General features: G+C 45.9%; 1 protein-coding gene across 1 annotated transcript in view; it reads right to left on the bottom strand.

The window, feature by feature from the left end:
• The window catches only part of PDE8A (phosphodiesterase 8A), a 182,263-nt gene that overhangs the window by 146,345 nt on the left and 19,506 nt on the right, over nt 1-16,412 (bottom strand). The window lies entirely within an intron of this gene.

The raw sequence follows: 16,412 nt of genomic DNA, 5'->3' as shown, positions 1-16,412 counted from the left end.
AAGAAGGCGCTTCTTTCAACCCAGCAACGGCCTTCCATTCAAGGGGCACCGAGAACCCCCTTTATCCCAAATACACACACCCCAAAAAGAGGCGAGAGGGAAGCTTGCAAACGGAGCGCATCAACCCGAGGCACGAGCGCCGATGCAAAAGCAGACCCGTAGAAATGGAGAGCATCTTAATAACTGCACCCTTGGGAGAAGGCGCGCGCGGGGGGGGGGGGTGGAGCAGGGGCAGGGTCAAGCCCAGGAGAGGAGCGAGGATTTCTCCGTCTTCCTCTTCTCTTCCCTTCCCCCAGAAGAGCAGCAGGAATTGTAACAAACACAGAGGTTAAGTTTTTCACAAGGAAGAAAAAAAACCCGAGATTCTCCAGCCGGTAGCCGAGGTCTCCTCCTCCGTTTCCATTTTGGTTGTGTGTGTTTTTGAAATGTGGCTTTTATTCTGCGCCAAAACGGAGCGCGCGCTCCCCCCCCCCTTTTAAAAAAAAAGGAGTGAAAAATGAAAGCAGAAAAAGGAGAGCGGGGAGTTCCGATCTGCGTGGAATGAATTAAAATGGCGAGAAAGGAGGGAAGCGGAGAGGGTTCTTTTTCTAATATATTTTTTTAAAAAATCCCAGGGGCGTGGGGGCTGCTCGCCTCTTCTTTTTCCCTCTTCTGCTGCTTCTCTCGGCGGCGCTCCCGGCGAAATCTTTGCAGCTGCCGCCGATTCCGCAGCCCAGCCGCGCACTCGCCTCGCCTTCTCCTCCCCAGTAGCGAGCGAGGCTTCCCGGCTTGCACGATCTCACCCTTTTCAGCACCCTCCCTCCGGTAAGAACCAAACACCTCCAGGAAGAAAAAGAAGAAAAGGAGGGAGGAAAGAAGAAAAAAAGGAAGGGGAGGAAAAAAAGAAGAAGATCTGCCCGGGAGTTTGACAGCCCCGGCAGGCTCCGCCGCGTCGCAGCCAATAAAAGCCCCCGCCAGCGCTGACCTCCAGCCTTTACTGGCGTCAATGCAAATGAACGGAGAGGGCCAATGTGGCGCGGCGCGCGCGGCTGGCGGCGAAGGAGCGAACTTCAAACCGGCTCCTTGCGCGGCTCCTCCTTCTGCACTCGCTCCTGCCCGCGCCTCCGCCGTTGCTGCTACGGATCGGCAGCCTGCCTGCCTGCCCGGCCTGGGGGTGGGTGGGTGGGCTGGCTGTCCGGCCGGCCGGCCGGCCCTCTGGCGCGCAAAGCAAAGCGCAGGAAGCGGAGGCGGAGCTGGCCCTGCTGGAGAGGTTTTTACGCACGGCCTGTAGGAGGGCGGGGATCGGTTGCCCCCGGGGCAGGGCTGCTGGGGTAAACGCCCGGGGGTCCCCATCCTGACCCCGCTCAGCGGAGCGAGCAGCAGGCCCTGGCTGTTGAAATCCGCGCTTGAAATCAGTGCGGATCAAATGGCCAGGGTGAGCGCTTAACCCTTCCATACCCTCCAACATTTCTCCCATGAAAATAGGGCCGTCCTATTCCATAATTTTGGGTTCATTTATACCCCACCCATCTGACTGGGCTTCTCCAGCCCTCTGGGCACCTTTTAACATATATAAAAATATTTTTTTAAAAAACCATAAGCGTAAAAAACTACTTCCCTATACAGTGGTACCTCGGGTTAAGAACTTAATTCGTTCCGGAGGTCCGTTCTTAACCTGAAACTGTTCTTAACCTGAAGCACCACTTTAGCTAATGGGGCCTCCTGCTGCCGCCAGCCACTGGAGCACGATTTCTGTTCTCATCCTGATGCAAAGTTCTTAACCCGAGGTACTATTTCTGGGTCAGTGGAGTCTAACCTGAAGCAGTTCTGCCTTCAGATGGCTTCGAAAGGTTGTTTACTCCTTCGCTCTGGGGTCACATAACTCCATCCCCTCCAACGTTTCGCCAGTGAAAATAGGGACCTCCTCAGCATAGCTGTCAACTTTCAGATTTGAAAATAAGGGATCAGCAGCCTCGAAAATAAGGGATCAGCAGCCTCACCTGTCGCGGGGATAGTCTACGGGATATCTAACAATCCGGGATAGGAGTGGGAAATGGCGCTGGAATAAGGGAATTTCCCGCAAAAAAAAGGGAAGGTTGACAGCTATGGTCCTCAGGAAAAGTGGGACATTCCAGGATCAAATGAGGACCCGGGACAGCTTTTGCAAATCCGGGACTGCCCCTGGAAAATAGGGACACTTGGAGGGTCTGCCTTTGCCTGACACAGAAAGTGGTAGACCCTCCCAGCTCTCACCTGGCAGCTTTCCTTTCTTCTCTCAGTCTGCAGACGTCTTTTCCCTTCCCTGCCTCTCACTCAGGGTCCTTCATCAACCATTGCTTTCCTCTGTGGACGCTCAGAATGGCCCAGAGCAGAGGACACCAAAGGAAAACAAAAGTTAAAGAGAGAGAAGAGAAAGAGAAAAAGAAGGAAGGGATAGAAATAAAGAAAACTGGAAGAAGACTGAGCTTGGATAGCTCAGTTGGTTAGAGTGTGGTGCTGATAACCCCAAGGTTGCAGGTTCAATCCTGTACGGGAAAACTGCTTTGCAGGGGGTTGGACTAGATGATCCTCAGGGTCCCTTCCAACGCTACATTTCTTTGATTCTAAGGTGGTATAATTGTTTTAAACAGTTTCTAGTATTGTGCTTGGGTGTTGTAACCTGCCCTGGAGCTTGGGGTGAAGGGTGGGTAATAAAAAATAAAAGAAACTTTTGTCGCATCGCTATCCTGCTCTTCCTCTCAAATGAGCCCCAGGCAGTGAGTACGTCTGTAATAAAAATACCATTAACAATAAAAACCCATCTGAAACACGTAACCACCATGAAATGCAGGAAAACATAGCCAGTCATAGGCCTGCGGAAGCAGAAATGTTCTTACATCTTAGCAGTTATTGCAGCAGGAGTTGGAGAAATTTCTTTCTTTCTGGGGCCACATTCCCTTGAGGGGAACCTTCTGAGGGTTGTATGCCAGTGGGAGGGGGCAATGGGTGCCAATTTTAGCTTCTTATAATAGGCTGGTTTTGACACACATTTCCACAACCCTCTGGACCCTCCAACCCAGGAAGCAAGAGGCATGATTGGAGTTCAAGGACAAATTCCAGCCAGGCAAAAAACACCCCCGCTACAAAGCCAGAAAGGGCTGTGGCCTAGGAAGAGTCTCAAAAGACAGAGAAGTGGCCTTTGGCCCCCAGACCTGAGGTTCCCCACCCCTGATCTAAAGACACACCCCCCAAAAAAAAGAAATCCAGAGTTTAGAATTGTCTCACTGCACTACTGGTTTCAATACTCTGAATACTTGGGAGTAAACCAGGTTAAATTCGCTGCGACTTATAGGATGTTGCTGTTTTGCAGCCTGCAGCAATAATATTTTTTAAAATATAATTTTTAGGGGTGTGGAATAGTATTGCCAGATTTTCATATATATCTACATACACATACACGAGCCCCCTGGCCTTTTTAAAACAGCTTAATTGGCAGAGATTGCCAGTGTAAAAAGCTTTACTTGGGGATGGGGAACCTGACACCCTCCAAATGTTGTTGGACTCCAGGTCCCATCAATCCCAGCCAACCTGTCCAGTGGTCAGGGATGATGGGAACTGGAGTCCAGAATTGTCTGGAGGTTCCCTACTTCGCTGGTGGCAGTGATGACTACCAACTTGGTTTGGTTTGGGAGAGGATTCGACAAATTCATGTTGGATAAGACTTCTCAGTGGCTGCTAGGCACAGTGGCTGTGTTGTGCCTTCACTGTCAGTGGCGCTATACCTCTGAAAACCAATTCCTGGGAATCGCAAGAGGGAAGGATCCCGTTTATGGGCTTCCCATAGACATCTGATTTGCCACTAGGAGAACACACTGCCTTTACGCTGAGCCAGCAGGCCTCTTACGTTCTGTTTACTTGCTGATCTCTACAGATCAAGTTGCTCCTTAAAAGGCACTTGAGCAGATATGGGTATAGCCAGGGAGGGGCAAATCAATAAAATTAGTAAAAATACATAGCTAACTGAGGTTCTGTCCCCCCCCCCCTAACAAAAGGCCTGCCTCCCTGGGAGCAAACCAGGCTGGGTGTTGTTTGTTTGCGTTTCTGGCAAGTTGGCAACCACCACCCACCTCTTGGTCCCTTGATTTTGTAGGCTCAATTCCTTCATTCAATTATTCCAGATTATTTTTTATTTTTATTATCTATACTGCCCTTCATCCAAAGATCACAGGGTGGTTTACAATATAAAAACACAAAAATGAGTACCATAATAAACAAAATACCACCTCTCCCGGTTTAAAAGGCTGCATATTGATTAATTGCCCAGAGACCTGGGAGAAGAGGGATGTTTTTGCCTGGCCATCTATAAAGCTATGTAATGAAGGTGCCGGAAGAGCTTCTTTGGGGCCAGTGTTCCTCAAGAAGGGAGCCACCACAGAAAAGGCCCAGAAAAGTTGTCACCTTCCAGGCCTCTAGTGGAGGAGGCACACAAAGAAGGTCCTCAGATGATGATCACAGGTTCCAGGTTGGTTCATATAGGGCAGTGGTGGCCAAACCCTCCAGCTGTTTGGGGACTACAATTCCCATCATCCCTGACCACTGGTCCTGTTAGCTATATTATTGTTGTTGTTGTTGTTGTTGTTGTTGTTGTTGTAGTCCCAAAACAGCTGGAGGGCCAAGTTTGGCCACCACTGATATAGGGAGATGCGGTCTATGAGGTTTTGCAGTCCTGAGCTGTTTAGGGCTTTATTATGTCAAAAGCAGCACTTTGTATTAAAAGCTAATTGGCAGCCAGTGCAGTCAGCCAGGATTGGAGTTATATGCTCAAACCATTTTGCCCCGGTGAGCAACCTGGCCACTAAATTCTGCACCAGCTGAAGTTACCAAACGGTCTTCAGTGGCAGCCACACATACGTCACATTGCAGTAATCTAACCTGGAGGTTAAGGTTAAACCACAGAGCATAGGACTTGCCGATCAGAAGGTCGGTGGTTCGAATCCACGCGATGGGGTGAAATCCCGTTGCTCGGTCCCTGCTCCTCCCAACCTAGCAGTTCCAAAACACGTCAAAGTGCAAGTGGATAAATAGGTACCACTCCAGAGGGAAGGTAAACAGCGTTTCCATTCGCTGCTCTGGTTTGCCAGAAGCGGCTTAGTCATGCTGGCCACATGACCTGGAAGCTGTACCCCAGCTCCCTCGGCCAATAAAGCGAGATGAGTGCCGCAACCCCAGAGTCGGTCACGACTGGACCTAACGGTCACGGGTCCCTTTACCTTTACCTTTAACCTGGAGGTTACCACAGTGACAGAAGTTAGGCTATCCCTGTCCAAAAGTGGCCACCAACCTAAGCTGATGGAAGGCACTCTATGCCACTGAGGTCACCTGATCCTCAAGGAAGGGGCAACAAGGGATCCCAAAATAACCCCAAGCTATGGACTTGCTCCTTCAGAGGAAGCGTAAACCAAGCAAGAGCAGGCAACCTCCCACGCATCTGGTCTAGGGAACCCCCTACTAACAGTGCCTCTGCCTTAATCTGGATTGAGCTTCAGTTTGTTGGCTCTCATCCAGTCCATTACCGAGGCAAGAAAACGGTCCAGCACATCCCATGCCACACCTACAGATGTAAAGGAGAAGTGGAGCTATGTGTCATCGCACCCATTTAGAAGCTCTCCTCCCTTCGGCACTCATGACTCCTCTTTGAAAGAGGCAGATGTGAAGCAAGATTGTATTAAAAGGGCTGGGTCCTTTTCTCTTAGCCACAGGCCAAAAGAAAACCCGTCATGTGATTAAAACCGAAAACAAGAAAATAAACACATAAGTAGTGGCAGCTAACACAAAGCACAAAGCAGACTCTTGGGGATGGGGAAAGAAATATGATTCAGTCTGAATATGAATTTATGCTTTCTGAAACGCTACGTGAACCAAAATACACCCTTCTTTAGAAATCCACGCATCTCCAGATTTTGCAGTGCAGTCCTCCATCTAAGTCATGTGATGTGCAAATGAAAAGGTGATATGCACTTAATAAGGAGTATATTAGTGTACAGAGTATAATACATGTTAAGGAGAATATAAATATTAGGGGAGATATACTTCGCAGATGTGTGTATATTAGGTGAAATGGCACACAAAAATGTGTAGACTGGGAGAAATTTGCACATCAAACTTATATAAAAACCATAGAAATGAATCCAATACATAGATAGTTTGGAATAATGATCTCTATTTAAAGGCTTCAGTTTTGTTTTGTTTTTAAAAGGAATCACTTTGTTTTGTTTTTAAAACAATCACTTTTCCGACGGTATTCCAGAAGATAGGTGCTGGCACAACTAAAGGCCCGATTCCTACACAATACGGAACAGTTCTCTGCAATTTTGCTTAATATACATATTTTTGCACACACACAAACCACCCTAATAGAATGCATTTTTCCATTTTCTTTTCTGTAATATACCCATGCACACTTTTCCCTAGTATACACATTTTGCATGAGAATTACAAAATTCAGAGAAATGCAAATTCCAAAGGATAACTGTTGCGCTAGCTCACGTGCTTCAGGAATTGCGGACTTGGTGAGTTAAAACACAAAGTGAAATGCAAATTCGTCCTCTGCCCCTACCCTCCACACCTGAGGCCAACAGGTCAGCATGGGGAGCCCAGGGCAGGGCAGGCAACACAACACACACTGTTCCGACAGCTCAGCAAGTGCCCAGCAGTCGACAGGAAAGTTGCCAATTTCATCCGGCATCTTCTGAAGTGGTTAGAAATGTCCTCTAAATTTAACCTTCCTGGGTTTACTGTTCTTTTCCCAGGGATAATTGCCACCTACCTGAATGTTTTGATTAGTGATAGCGATAGGTACTTGTGGTTATGTTCCCTGGGGAAACCTGCATAATTATAGTGTACACAAACGCTGATGAAGTGCAGGACAACCCATTGAAATCCAAAGCTGTAATAGGCTGCATTTAAGGAAAAGGAAAGTGGAACAAACAATGCAGAAAGAAGGGGTGTTATCCAGGGCAAAGGAGAAGAGCTGCGCCGATCAGGATAGAGCAACCAGTGAAGAACGTGTGGCCTCTACTTGCTGCTGGGCTACAGCTCCCATCAGCCCCAGCAAAGCATGGCTGATGGCCAAGGATGATGGGCGTTGGAGATGATGGACTTTTCGGAGCTAGTTGACGTGACTGGAAGAATCCGCGACCAGAAAGGAGTTTCAAGAGGACTGGAGGAAATTTAAGGACTATTTGAATAAACGTAATATAGAAAATTAGAAATTACTTGAAAGAAACAAATAGGCCTAGGATTAAACTAAGTTATAATTAAATAAATGGGATTTAGAATGTTAAGGAAAGTGAATAAGATGGACTATAATTGGAAATTGTTTTAGTTTAAGAATGATATTGGAAAGCTGTTACTTTTAGTTACAAGGAAACTCAGAAGGGAGGGATTTGAGGAAGTCAACCAAGATGTTTAAAAGGTTGGATTTGTGAAGAATTAATTTCGTTGTTATTGTTTATCTGTTTATTGTTCCCTTTTTTCTTCTGTTTTTGTGTATCATTTTGCTTTGTGGTTTGTGTTATCATTGTGGAAAATCTAATAACAAAATTATTATTATTTTTAAAAAAGATGATGGGCATTGGAGTCCAACAGCCTCTGGAGAGTCCCAGATTCCCCGCCTCCTTCTTAAAGCATTGGAACTGGATGAGTTTAGATCACAGTTTCAGACGTCTTCCTCGGACAGGAAACTCATCAGGGTGGCCTTGAGCAAATCACTGTCCCACTGGTTTTCCAACAGAACCAACCCTCCCTCTCCTATGCATTATGTTGTTATACAGAACAGTAAAACTGTGAGCTTCCCCAAGTGGTTTTTTAATACTATAAAGGCAGGGTATGAATCCTTTAATGCAGGCATGGCCAACTTGGCCTCCAGCTGTTTTGGGACTGCAATTCCCATCATCCCTGACCACTGGTCCTGTTATCTAGGGATGATGGGAGGTGTTGTCCCAAAACAGCTGGAGGGCCAAGTCTGCTTTAATGCATGCACACATAATTAATAACTTGAAATTAGGATTGATTCGATTTCCATCCTGCATTTCTTCTGTGGAACTCAAGGGGGCAGAGTTCCCAGGGAGTCTCCCTTCCAGGGCTCAGACCAGAGCCAGGCCTGCTTAGCTTCAACAAGGTTCCTGCGTCATGTGCCTCCATAGCCTGCTTTCTAACCAAATGAACAGGAGTCACCTTAGAAAGAAAAGGCAAAAGACAACGACATAATATATTTTATTTTTGCACTGCTAAGTGGATTCTGTGTTGCAGGTTGGGGTTCAAGCTGGATTCTGGATCAGAAAAGGTAACCAATATAGTCTACTTTGAAGGATAGTTGTGAGGATTATTTAAAAATAAAATAAGAAATGGGACAACCACCCTTTGGAATTCCTTTCACATATCAGATAGGAGTTGACTCTATTATCTTTTGATAAGACCTTCCATTTTCAAACAAGCCTTTGAAGTGGAGCTTTTTCTCCCAACCTGTATTGAAATTGTTTTTATATATGTTTTTGTTGTTAACTTGCTTTGGGATTTTGTTTTGCAGAGATTCATTCATATAATATATATATATGTCATCTTGAGCTCTTTAGAGGAGGGGCTAAACAAATAAATAAAAGCTCAAGGTCCCAGGACAGATCACAGCAATTTAAAAATACAATATTAAAAGCAGTTTAAAACAAAAAGCACATGAAGTTTTAAGAGTAAATGCAATTCCTTAACACAGTCCGTAGTCACTTTAAGAGACGGGGTTCCTGTACATTCCAACCTGGATCATATGAGACCTGCAACAAAATGTTGCAGCATGGAGAGCTCCTGTTCTGATACCAGCAGTGCTTTAGAAAGAAAGAAAGAAAGAAAGAAAGAAAGAAAGAAAGAAAGAAAGAAAGAAAGAAAGGTGCCAGGAATCACCATTGTTACAGTAAGTGCCACACTTTGGGGGATGTGCCGGTACTAGGTACCATTGAGTACCCCCAGAAAGAACGCAATGGGTACCAGCCCTTTTATTTATGTACACAGTATTTATTTTATAGCCTGTGGAGGGTCACGATACTTAAAGCATTTCATCTGTGTGCATTTCCAGTATGGACTGACCTAACCTTCACTTCCTGGACTAACGTGAGGATTAGGATTCAGTTATCTAGCAGTTTTAGCTCTTCCTGAATGTTCTGAGCCAACTCTTGGCTCTGAAACCCTATCAAAATAGGTTTTAGGAAAAATCGAGTTTTAAATGCAAAATCCGCTGCTTTAAAACAAACAAACAAACCACAGCTTGATGTTGGAAATGGGATGCAGTGAAATTTATACATATGAAAATGACAAGAATTGGAAATACACTGATTCACTCATCTCTACAACATAGCAACATTCTGCTGGGTCCAGCAATAGTTGAAGGGAGTGCTTTTCTTCTAGAAAAAAGGGTGTTGGTACTATGTACTCTTGAGAACCCCCAGGAAAAAGCACTGGTTGAAGACACCCCAAATCCGGGACTCCCTTCTACAGAAATAATCATTTCTACACAGTTTCAGAAGACTATATCCCATGCAATTAGTTTATATAAACCACATCCCGAAAATGTATTTTAAAACACACACACATGAATTCACTCTGGAGTCTCATAATTAAAGTATGCCATAAAGCTTTTGATTTCGTTGATGCAAACTACTCTGTTTACTCCTGTCATCTACTTACTATAAACTCATGCCGCCTCACTAATCCCCCTGCTTTGCTGCCTTTAATCATATATACAGAATCATATATACAGCACATTTCTTTGCATGTTTACTCAGAAGTAAATCCTACTGTGTTCCATGACGCTCACTCCTTAGTACGTGTGTTTAGGACTGCAGCCTCTGTGTACCCTAAATGCTTGCCAAAATTTAATTTCTTTCTTGTCCCTATCCAATAAAGTTGTAAAGGAAAGGGATAATTATTTACCTTCTTTATAGAAGGCAGTGAAAATACTGGCATTGTAGGGCATGCAGGGGATATCAGAAGATTTAAAGAAGCGGGTGGCAAACTTTTTAGGCCCGTGAGCAAATTTGGATTTTTGAGAAAATGCCATGGGTTCTCCTCTGGACACTTTTCTCCCATTGCCCCCAAATTAGCCCCATCCAGAGAGAGATAAAACATGCACACATTTTTGATTTCCCAAGGGAGAATGGACCTGAGCCTTGAAAAGCACATAGAGCCGGAACAGGAAGTAGGAAAGAGTGGCATGCTTCCAACTTCCTCCTTCAGCTCGATGTCTGATTATCTCCCACTTGGACTACTGCAATGTGGGACTAGCTTTGAAGGTGACTAAGACACTACAACTCATCCAGAATGCGGCAGCTAAATGGGTGACTGGTAGCAGCCACCGGGACCATATAACACCAGTCCTAAAAAAGCCTACATCGGCTCCCAGTACGTTTCCGAGCACAATTCAAAGTGTTGGTGCTGACCTTTAAAGCCCTAAACGGCCTCGGTTCAGTATACCCAAAGGAGTGTCTCCACCTCCATCATCCAGCTCGGACATTTGAGATCCAGCTCCGAGGGCCTTCTGGCGGTTCCCTCACTGTGAGACATGAAACTACAGGGAACCAGGCAGAGGTCCTTCTCGGTAGTGGCACCCGCCCTGTGGAATGCCCTCCCATCAGATGTCAAAAAAGATAAACAATGTTTTGATTTTTAGAACTTCAGGGAAGTTTTTGATGGTTGATGTTTTACTGTGGTTTTAATATTTTGTTGGGAGCCAACCAGAGTGGCTAGGGCAGGGGTAGGCAACCTAAGTCCCAGGGGCCGGATCCGGCCCAACTGCCTTCTAAATCCGGCCCATGGACGGTCCAGGAATCAGCATGTTTTTACATGAGTAGAATGTGTGCTTTTATTTCAAATGCATCTCTGGGTTATTTGTGGGGCATGGGAATTTGTTCATTTCCCCCCAAAAAAATATAGTCCGGCCTACCACATGGTCTGAGGGACGGTGGACCGGCCCATGGCTGAAAAAAGTTTGCTGACCCCTGGGCTAGGGCAACCTAGTCAGATGGGCAGTATATTATTACACTGGGCAACAATTTTTTACTTTTTGAATGTTGTCTAGATTTCTACAACTGATTTAGGGTATTTTTGCACGGCTGAATCCGGAAATGGCATCCGTTTCTCTCCATCAGGTCAGGTTTACTGTAAACTGAATGGTGGGCATTGATAAAGGTAAGTACACGTAAATTGCATGTTGCTTCACCATTTTTCAAACTTCAGGGCTTGAACTTCCGTTTCTTGGAACTCCTGGAATGTTCAGTGGCAGGGAGGTCTCTCTTCAGAGTCCAACAGTAGTCAGCCATCATGACTGCGTCCCAGCGACCCTGATACCTGGTCTCCATCTCTTTCATGTCCTGATGGAATCTCTCCCCCTGCTCGTCACTCATTGAACCCAGGTTCTCAGGAAACCAGTCCATATGTGAAAATAGGTAGTGCATCTTGACGCTCATGTTGCAGCCCAGGTTTCTGAAAGCAGTGAGCATGTTGTTGACAAGTTCTGCGTAGTTTCTGGCCTTATTGTTGCCAAGAAAGTTCTTCACTACCAGAACAAATGCCTTCCACGCTTCCAGTTCCACTTTGTTCATTGAGTTTCCGAACTCTGGATCTCTGATGAGCTGACGGATCTGAGGACCGTCAAAGATGCCAGCTTTCAACTTCTCCATGATCAATCCTGGAAAAGCCTGGCACAAGTAAGTGAAGCAGTCACCATCCTTGTCCAGAGCCTTGGTGAACTGCTTGATTAAGCCGAGCTTGATGTGCAGCGGTGGGAAGAGTATCCTGTCTCTGTACACCAGAGGGTCGTTGATGACGTTCCTTTCTTTGCAATATCTGCACAGTACACCAAGTCCTTCTCTTCCGAGAAAAAATGGAGGTACTCTTGATGCCTGTTGCGGAAGAAGCTGATGCGAGCACTGTTAGAGAGGAGGTTTTTTTCTTCAATCTGGATGCCAACAGTTCGGCAGAGTCCTTTGACAAGCTGAGGTCACGAACTAGATCATTCAACTCCTTTTGGGAAAATGGATGTGGAGCATCATCTTCAAGAACCACTTCTTTATGTCCTTCAACACTGGAGGCATCTTCGTCACTAATGTCAGGAAGTTCTCCGAAGATAGGCACTGGAATTTCATCACAATGAGCTACAGGACGACGTGCTGATTGAAGATCAGGATACTTGAGGCTGCTCCGGTTCTTTCTGTTGATCCTAGTCACATCAACAGCGCAGAAGTAGCAGTCAGTGACATGGTTTGTCGGCTCCCTCCAAACCATGGGAATTCCAAAGTTCAGACTCCTCTTGCCATTGGTCCACCCACGTAGAGTATCGGTGCATGCCTTGCACACCATGTGTGGCGCCCAAGCTTTATCCTGGTCACCAAGTTTAATACCAAAATAAGCATGGTAAGCAACTTTATGCTTTGCCACACCAATTTATGGAAGATTTCGAGGTTTTATGACTTCAAACTGATCCCTTTTCGACATAATCACCCAGAACTATCGGACCTGAATACTTCTTGTCATTAAAATAATCATTTCCAATCAAAACAATTATTCAACATGGCATTTTACCCTCACCAACTTCTTCTAAAATGCTCCACACAAGCATACATGTGAACAAAAACGTAAAAAAAGACATGTGGCCATAGCTCAAAAACCTGACCTGATTGAGCAAAACCAATGTGATTTTTGGATTCAGCGCATCAGATTCGTCCTAAATCAACTGAAAAAATGCAAACAACAAATTTGTTGTTGACCAGTGTTATTGATGATTATGATGATGACGACAACAACACCTTTTCAAGAGATTAAAAGGTAGCCACATTCCCCATCTCATGACCAAGGGAGCCGTGAGTGGTGGGGACCAGGGGAAGACCTCAAGAGCACCGCATGTGCTCACAAACACCACATTGCATCGAAGGAGGGGCGGGAAAAAGTTCTAGTGCTTTAAACGGCTCCAGAAATGTATTATCATGCATAGACCTTTCTCCCAAGGACAGTAAGGAGGTTGTTTTTCCTACAGAGTTAAGAAGTTCAAAAGAATTCTGCCCGCTTTTGCTGGGGACAAAGTACAGGTATGCAAGACAACGGGGAGGAGAAGGAGGGAGAAAGGACAGAAAGAGCAGAACATTAGTAAATACAGAGCAAGCCAAACTTGTAAACCGAACAGGGGCTCGAGACATTATGTCTGAACTTTGTGCACATTTGAAGCTGAAAGTGGTGTCAATCCAAAGGCAAAGAAAACTCCCAGACTTTGTTAGCTGGACCTCAGCCAGGCCCCATGTGCACTATCCATTTAAAGCAGTCCCATACCACTTTAAACAGCTGTGGCTTCCCACAAAGAATCCTGGGAACTGTAGTATGTTAAGGGTGCTGGGAGAGATCTCCTATTCCCCTCACAGAGGGTTGGTTGTTAAACCACTCTGGAACTGTAGCTATGTGAGGGGAATAGAGGTCTCCTAACAATACTCACGGGTGGCGCTGTGGGTTAAACCACAGAGCCTAGGACTTGCCAATCAGAAGGTTGGCGGTTCGAATCCCTGCAACGGGGTGAGCTCCTGTTGCTCGGTCCCTGCTCCTGCCAACCTAGCAGTTCGAAAGCACGTCAAAGTGCAAGTAGATAAATAGGTACTGCTCCGGCAGGAAGGTAAATGGTGTTTCCGTGTGCTGCTCTGGTTCACCAGAAGCGGCTTAGTCATGCTGGCACATGACCCGGAAGCTGTATGCCAGCTCCCTCGGCCAGTAAAGCGAGATGAGCACCACAACCCCAGAGTCAGCCACGACTGGACCTGATGGTCAGGGGTCCCTTTACCTTTACCTTAACAATACTCAACGCCAGTGCTATTTTTCTGGAAAAAGAGGTGCCAGAACTCACCGAAAACACCTCCTTCTTTCTCTTAGAATGGCCATGGCGCCCAACTGACAGGTGCCAGAACTGACTTCCGGCAAGTTCCGGCTGAAAAACAGCCTTGCTCTACACCCTTAACAAACTGCGGTCCCCAGGGCATGACTGTTTAAAGTGGTGTGGAACCGCTTTGAATGTGTAGTACAGATGGGGCCTCAGTCTAGAGTAGAAGCTACTGATTTGATTTCTCTCCTGCCTCCCCAAAGGATCACCAAGATAGCTTACAATAGAAATCAATAAAATGTGATCACTGCTTCTACACCTTCTGGAACGTGGGCAGTTGAGAGAACTACTTTGCCTTCCAGGCCACAGAGAAAACCCATTTAAGCTTTCATTGCACCCTGGTCACATTTTTAAAAATGCACAGCTTCCTGGGCTACTGATTGCTAGAGCGTCAAGGTCAGACACCTGCATAGCTGGGTGCCCACGTGCCTCAGTTTACAGAGTACAATGCTTTATTTTGAGATAGTCCTCCGTCTGAAGGCATCCCCTGTCTGAAGGACTGCTTGGTTCAGAATGCAGTTTAAAGATAAAGAGTTATGAGAAGGGAGAGCCTTGAAGTTGCCCATCAACAGCTGGCATTGTTATCAAAGTCGCTTAAAGAATGCGGAATGAGCCCAGAGAGAAAAGAAAGCCCGATAACGCTTTCCTGAGGAAAACTGAATAAAAGCATGTCTAGTCTGAGGAGAAAGGAACAAAGGGCTTTTTCTTGCTTGCTTCAGGCTTTGTAAATAGCAGGGAGACATTCAGCCAAACATACATTGGAAAAACTCCCTCATAAATGCACGGCCAATCAGGGCGCGTCCTGCCTCTGTGAAGATCAGGCTACTCTGCCTGGTTTCTGAGCGACATCTCTACTCCATAGCCCTCTTGGCTAGCGGACATTAACGGTAACAGAACTAACCCTTAAGTTATACACCAAATGATGTCTGCTGTTGCACTTCCAGTAAGCATCTGGGTAAAATGTCTTGTGTTTATCTTTAAATTGCAATAATCATTCCTAAATTTGCATATATATATATATATATATATTTGCTTTCGTAGATTTTCACGGGTACAGGAATGCAGGTTTTGGTGTCTTCGGGTGTCTTCCCGTGTAAGAGTTGGGGTGTCTAGGCGACGTTTCGACGAGGTCTCACTCGTCATCTTCAGGCTGGTGCTTTCGGCTTCTTGTTACTGGAACAGAGCAGGATCTCAGTGTTTGAGTTCCTATAAATACTGTTGAGGGGGTGTGGTGTATAGCCTCCAACGTTCTGGGCAGAGAGGAAGTTCCCAGGTTAGTGTGCCTTTTCTTCTTTTGTTCGTTAATTACTTGAGGGATATCTTGAGTGATTTCTTGAGTGATATTCTGAGTACCACTTAGGAGGGTCATTAGGTGTGGATTAGTTGCTAAAGCTTTCGTGTCTTGACCTCTTGAGCTTGTGAAGAGTTTTTCTGAGAAGATGGCTGTACTGCAAATAGTTGTGCTCTGGCTTGGCTTCGTGTATAGGGGCGAGCTGTGGTTTTGTGCCCTGTGCCAGCCAGATCTGTGTAGGGATTGCAGGGGGGTGCAGCATCCGGAGGTGCCACTATGGTTTGGCTACTGGATGGTGTCTGTAATTTATCTGTGGAGAGGGTCTGGGTTTGGGTCTGGTGTGGTTGATTGGAGATGGCGTTCTGTGTGCCTCTGGTTCTGGTGTCGGTTTTTGTGGGGAGGGCTAATTTCCAGATGTCTGGCAGGCGGGACGTGTCGTCACGCTTGTTCATGTTGTGAGGGTGTTTCTATTTGCAGTACAGCCATCTTCTCAGAAAAACTCTTCACAAGCTCAAGAGGTCAAGACACGAAAGCTTTAGCAACTAATCCACACCTAATGACCCTCCTAAGTGGTACTCAGAATATCACTCAAGAAATCACTCAAGATATCCCTCAAGTAATTAACGAACAAAAGAAGAAAAGGCACACTAACCTGGGAACTTCCTCTCTGCCCAGAACGTTGGAGGCTATACACCACACCCCCTCAACAGTATTTATAGGAACTCAAACACTGAGATCCTGCTCTGTTCCAGTAACAAGAAGCCGAAAGCACCAGCCTGAAGATGACGAGTGAGACCTCGTCGAAACGTCGCCTAGACACCCCAACTCTTACACGGGAAGACACCCGAAGACACCAAAACCTGCATATATATATATATATATATATATATATATATATATATATATGCACACAAATTTTATGCAAATCCGGACCTTCTTTTTCAGCGACGCATAAGTGGTCAGCCTACCTCATGCAGGCCAGTGAACATAGCAAGTGCCTTGAAATGAGACCAAGCACAGATGGAAAGGTTTTGGAGGCAAGTACTTTCTCTGAGAACCATATAATTAAAGCTTAATTCGAAGGGAAGGGTGGGAGAGGCTGATGTTGCGACATGTGGCATGTTGAGTTAACCCCTTTAAGGCATTCGCTTCCTAGCCCTGAAGATGTTTAGTACAGTGGTACCTCGGGTTACAGACGCTTCA

Source organism: Podarcis bocagei, assembly GCF_964188305.1.
Source record: "Podarcis bocagei genome assembly, chromosome: 14".
Classification (NCBI taxonomy): Eukaryota; Metazoa; Chordata; class Lepidosauria; order Squamata; family Lacertidae; genus Podarcis; species Podarcis bocagei.
This window is presented reverse-complemented; position numbering and strand designations above follow the sequence as displayed.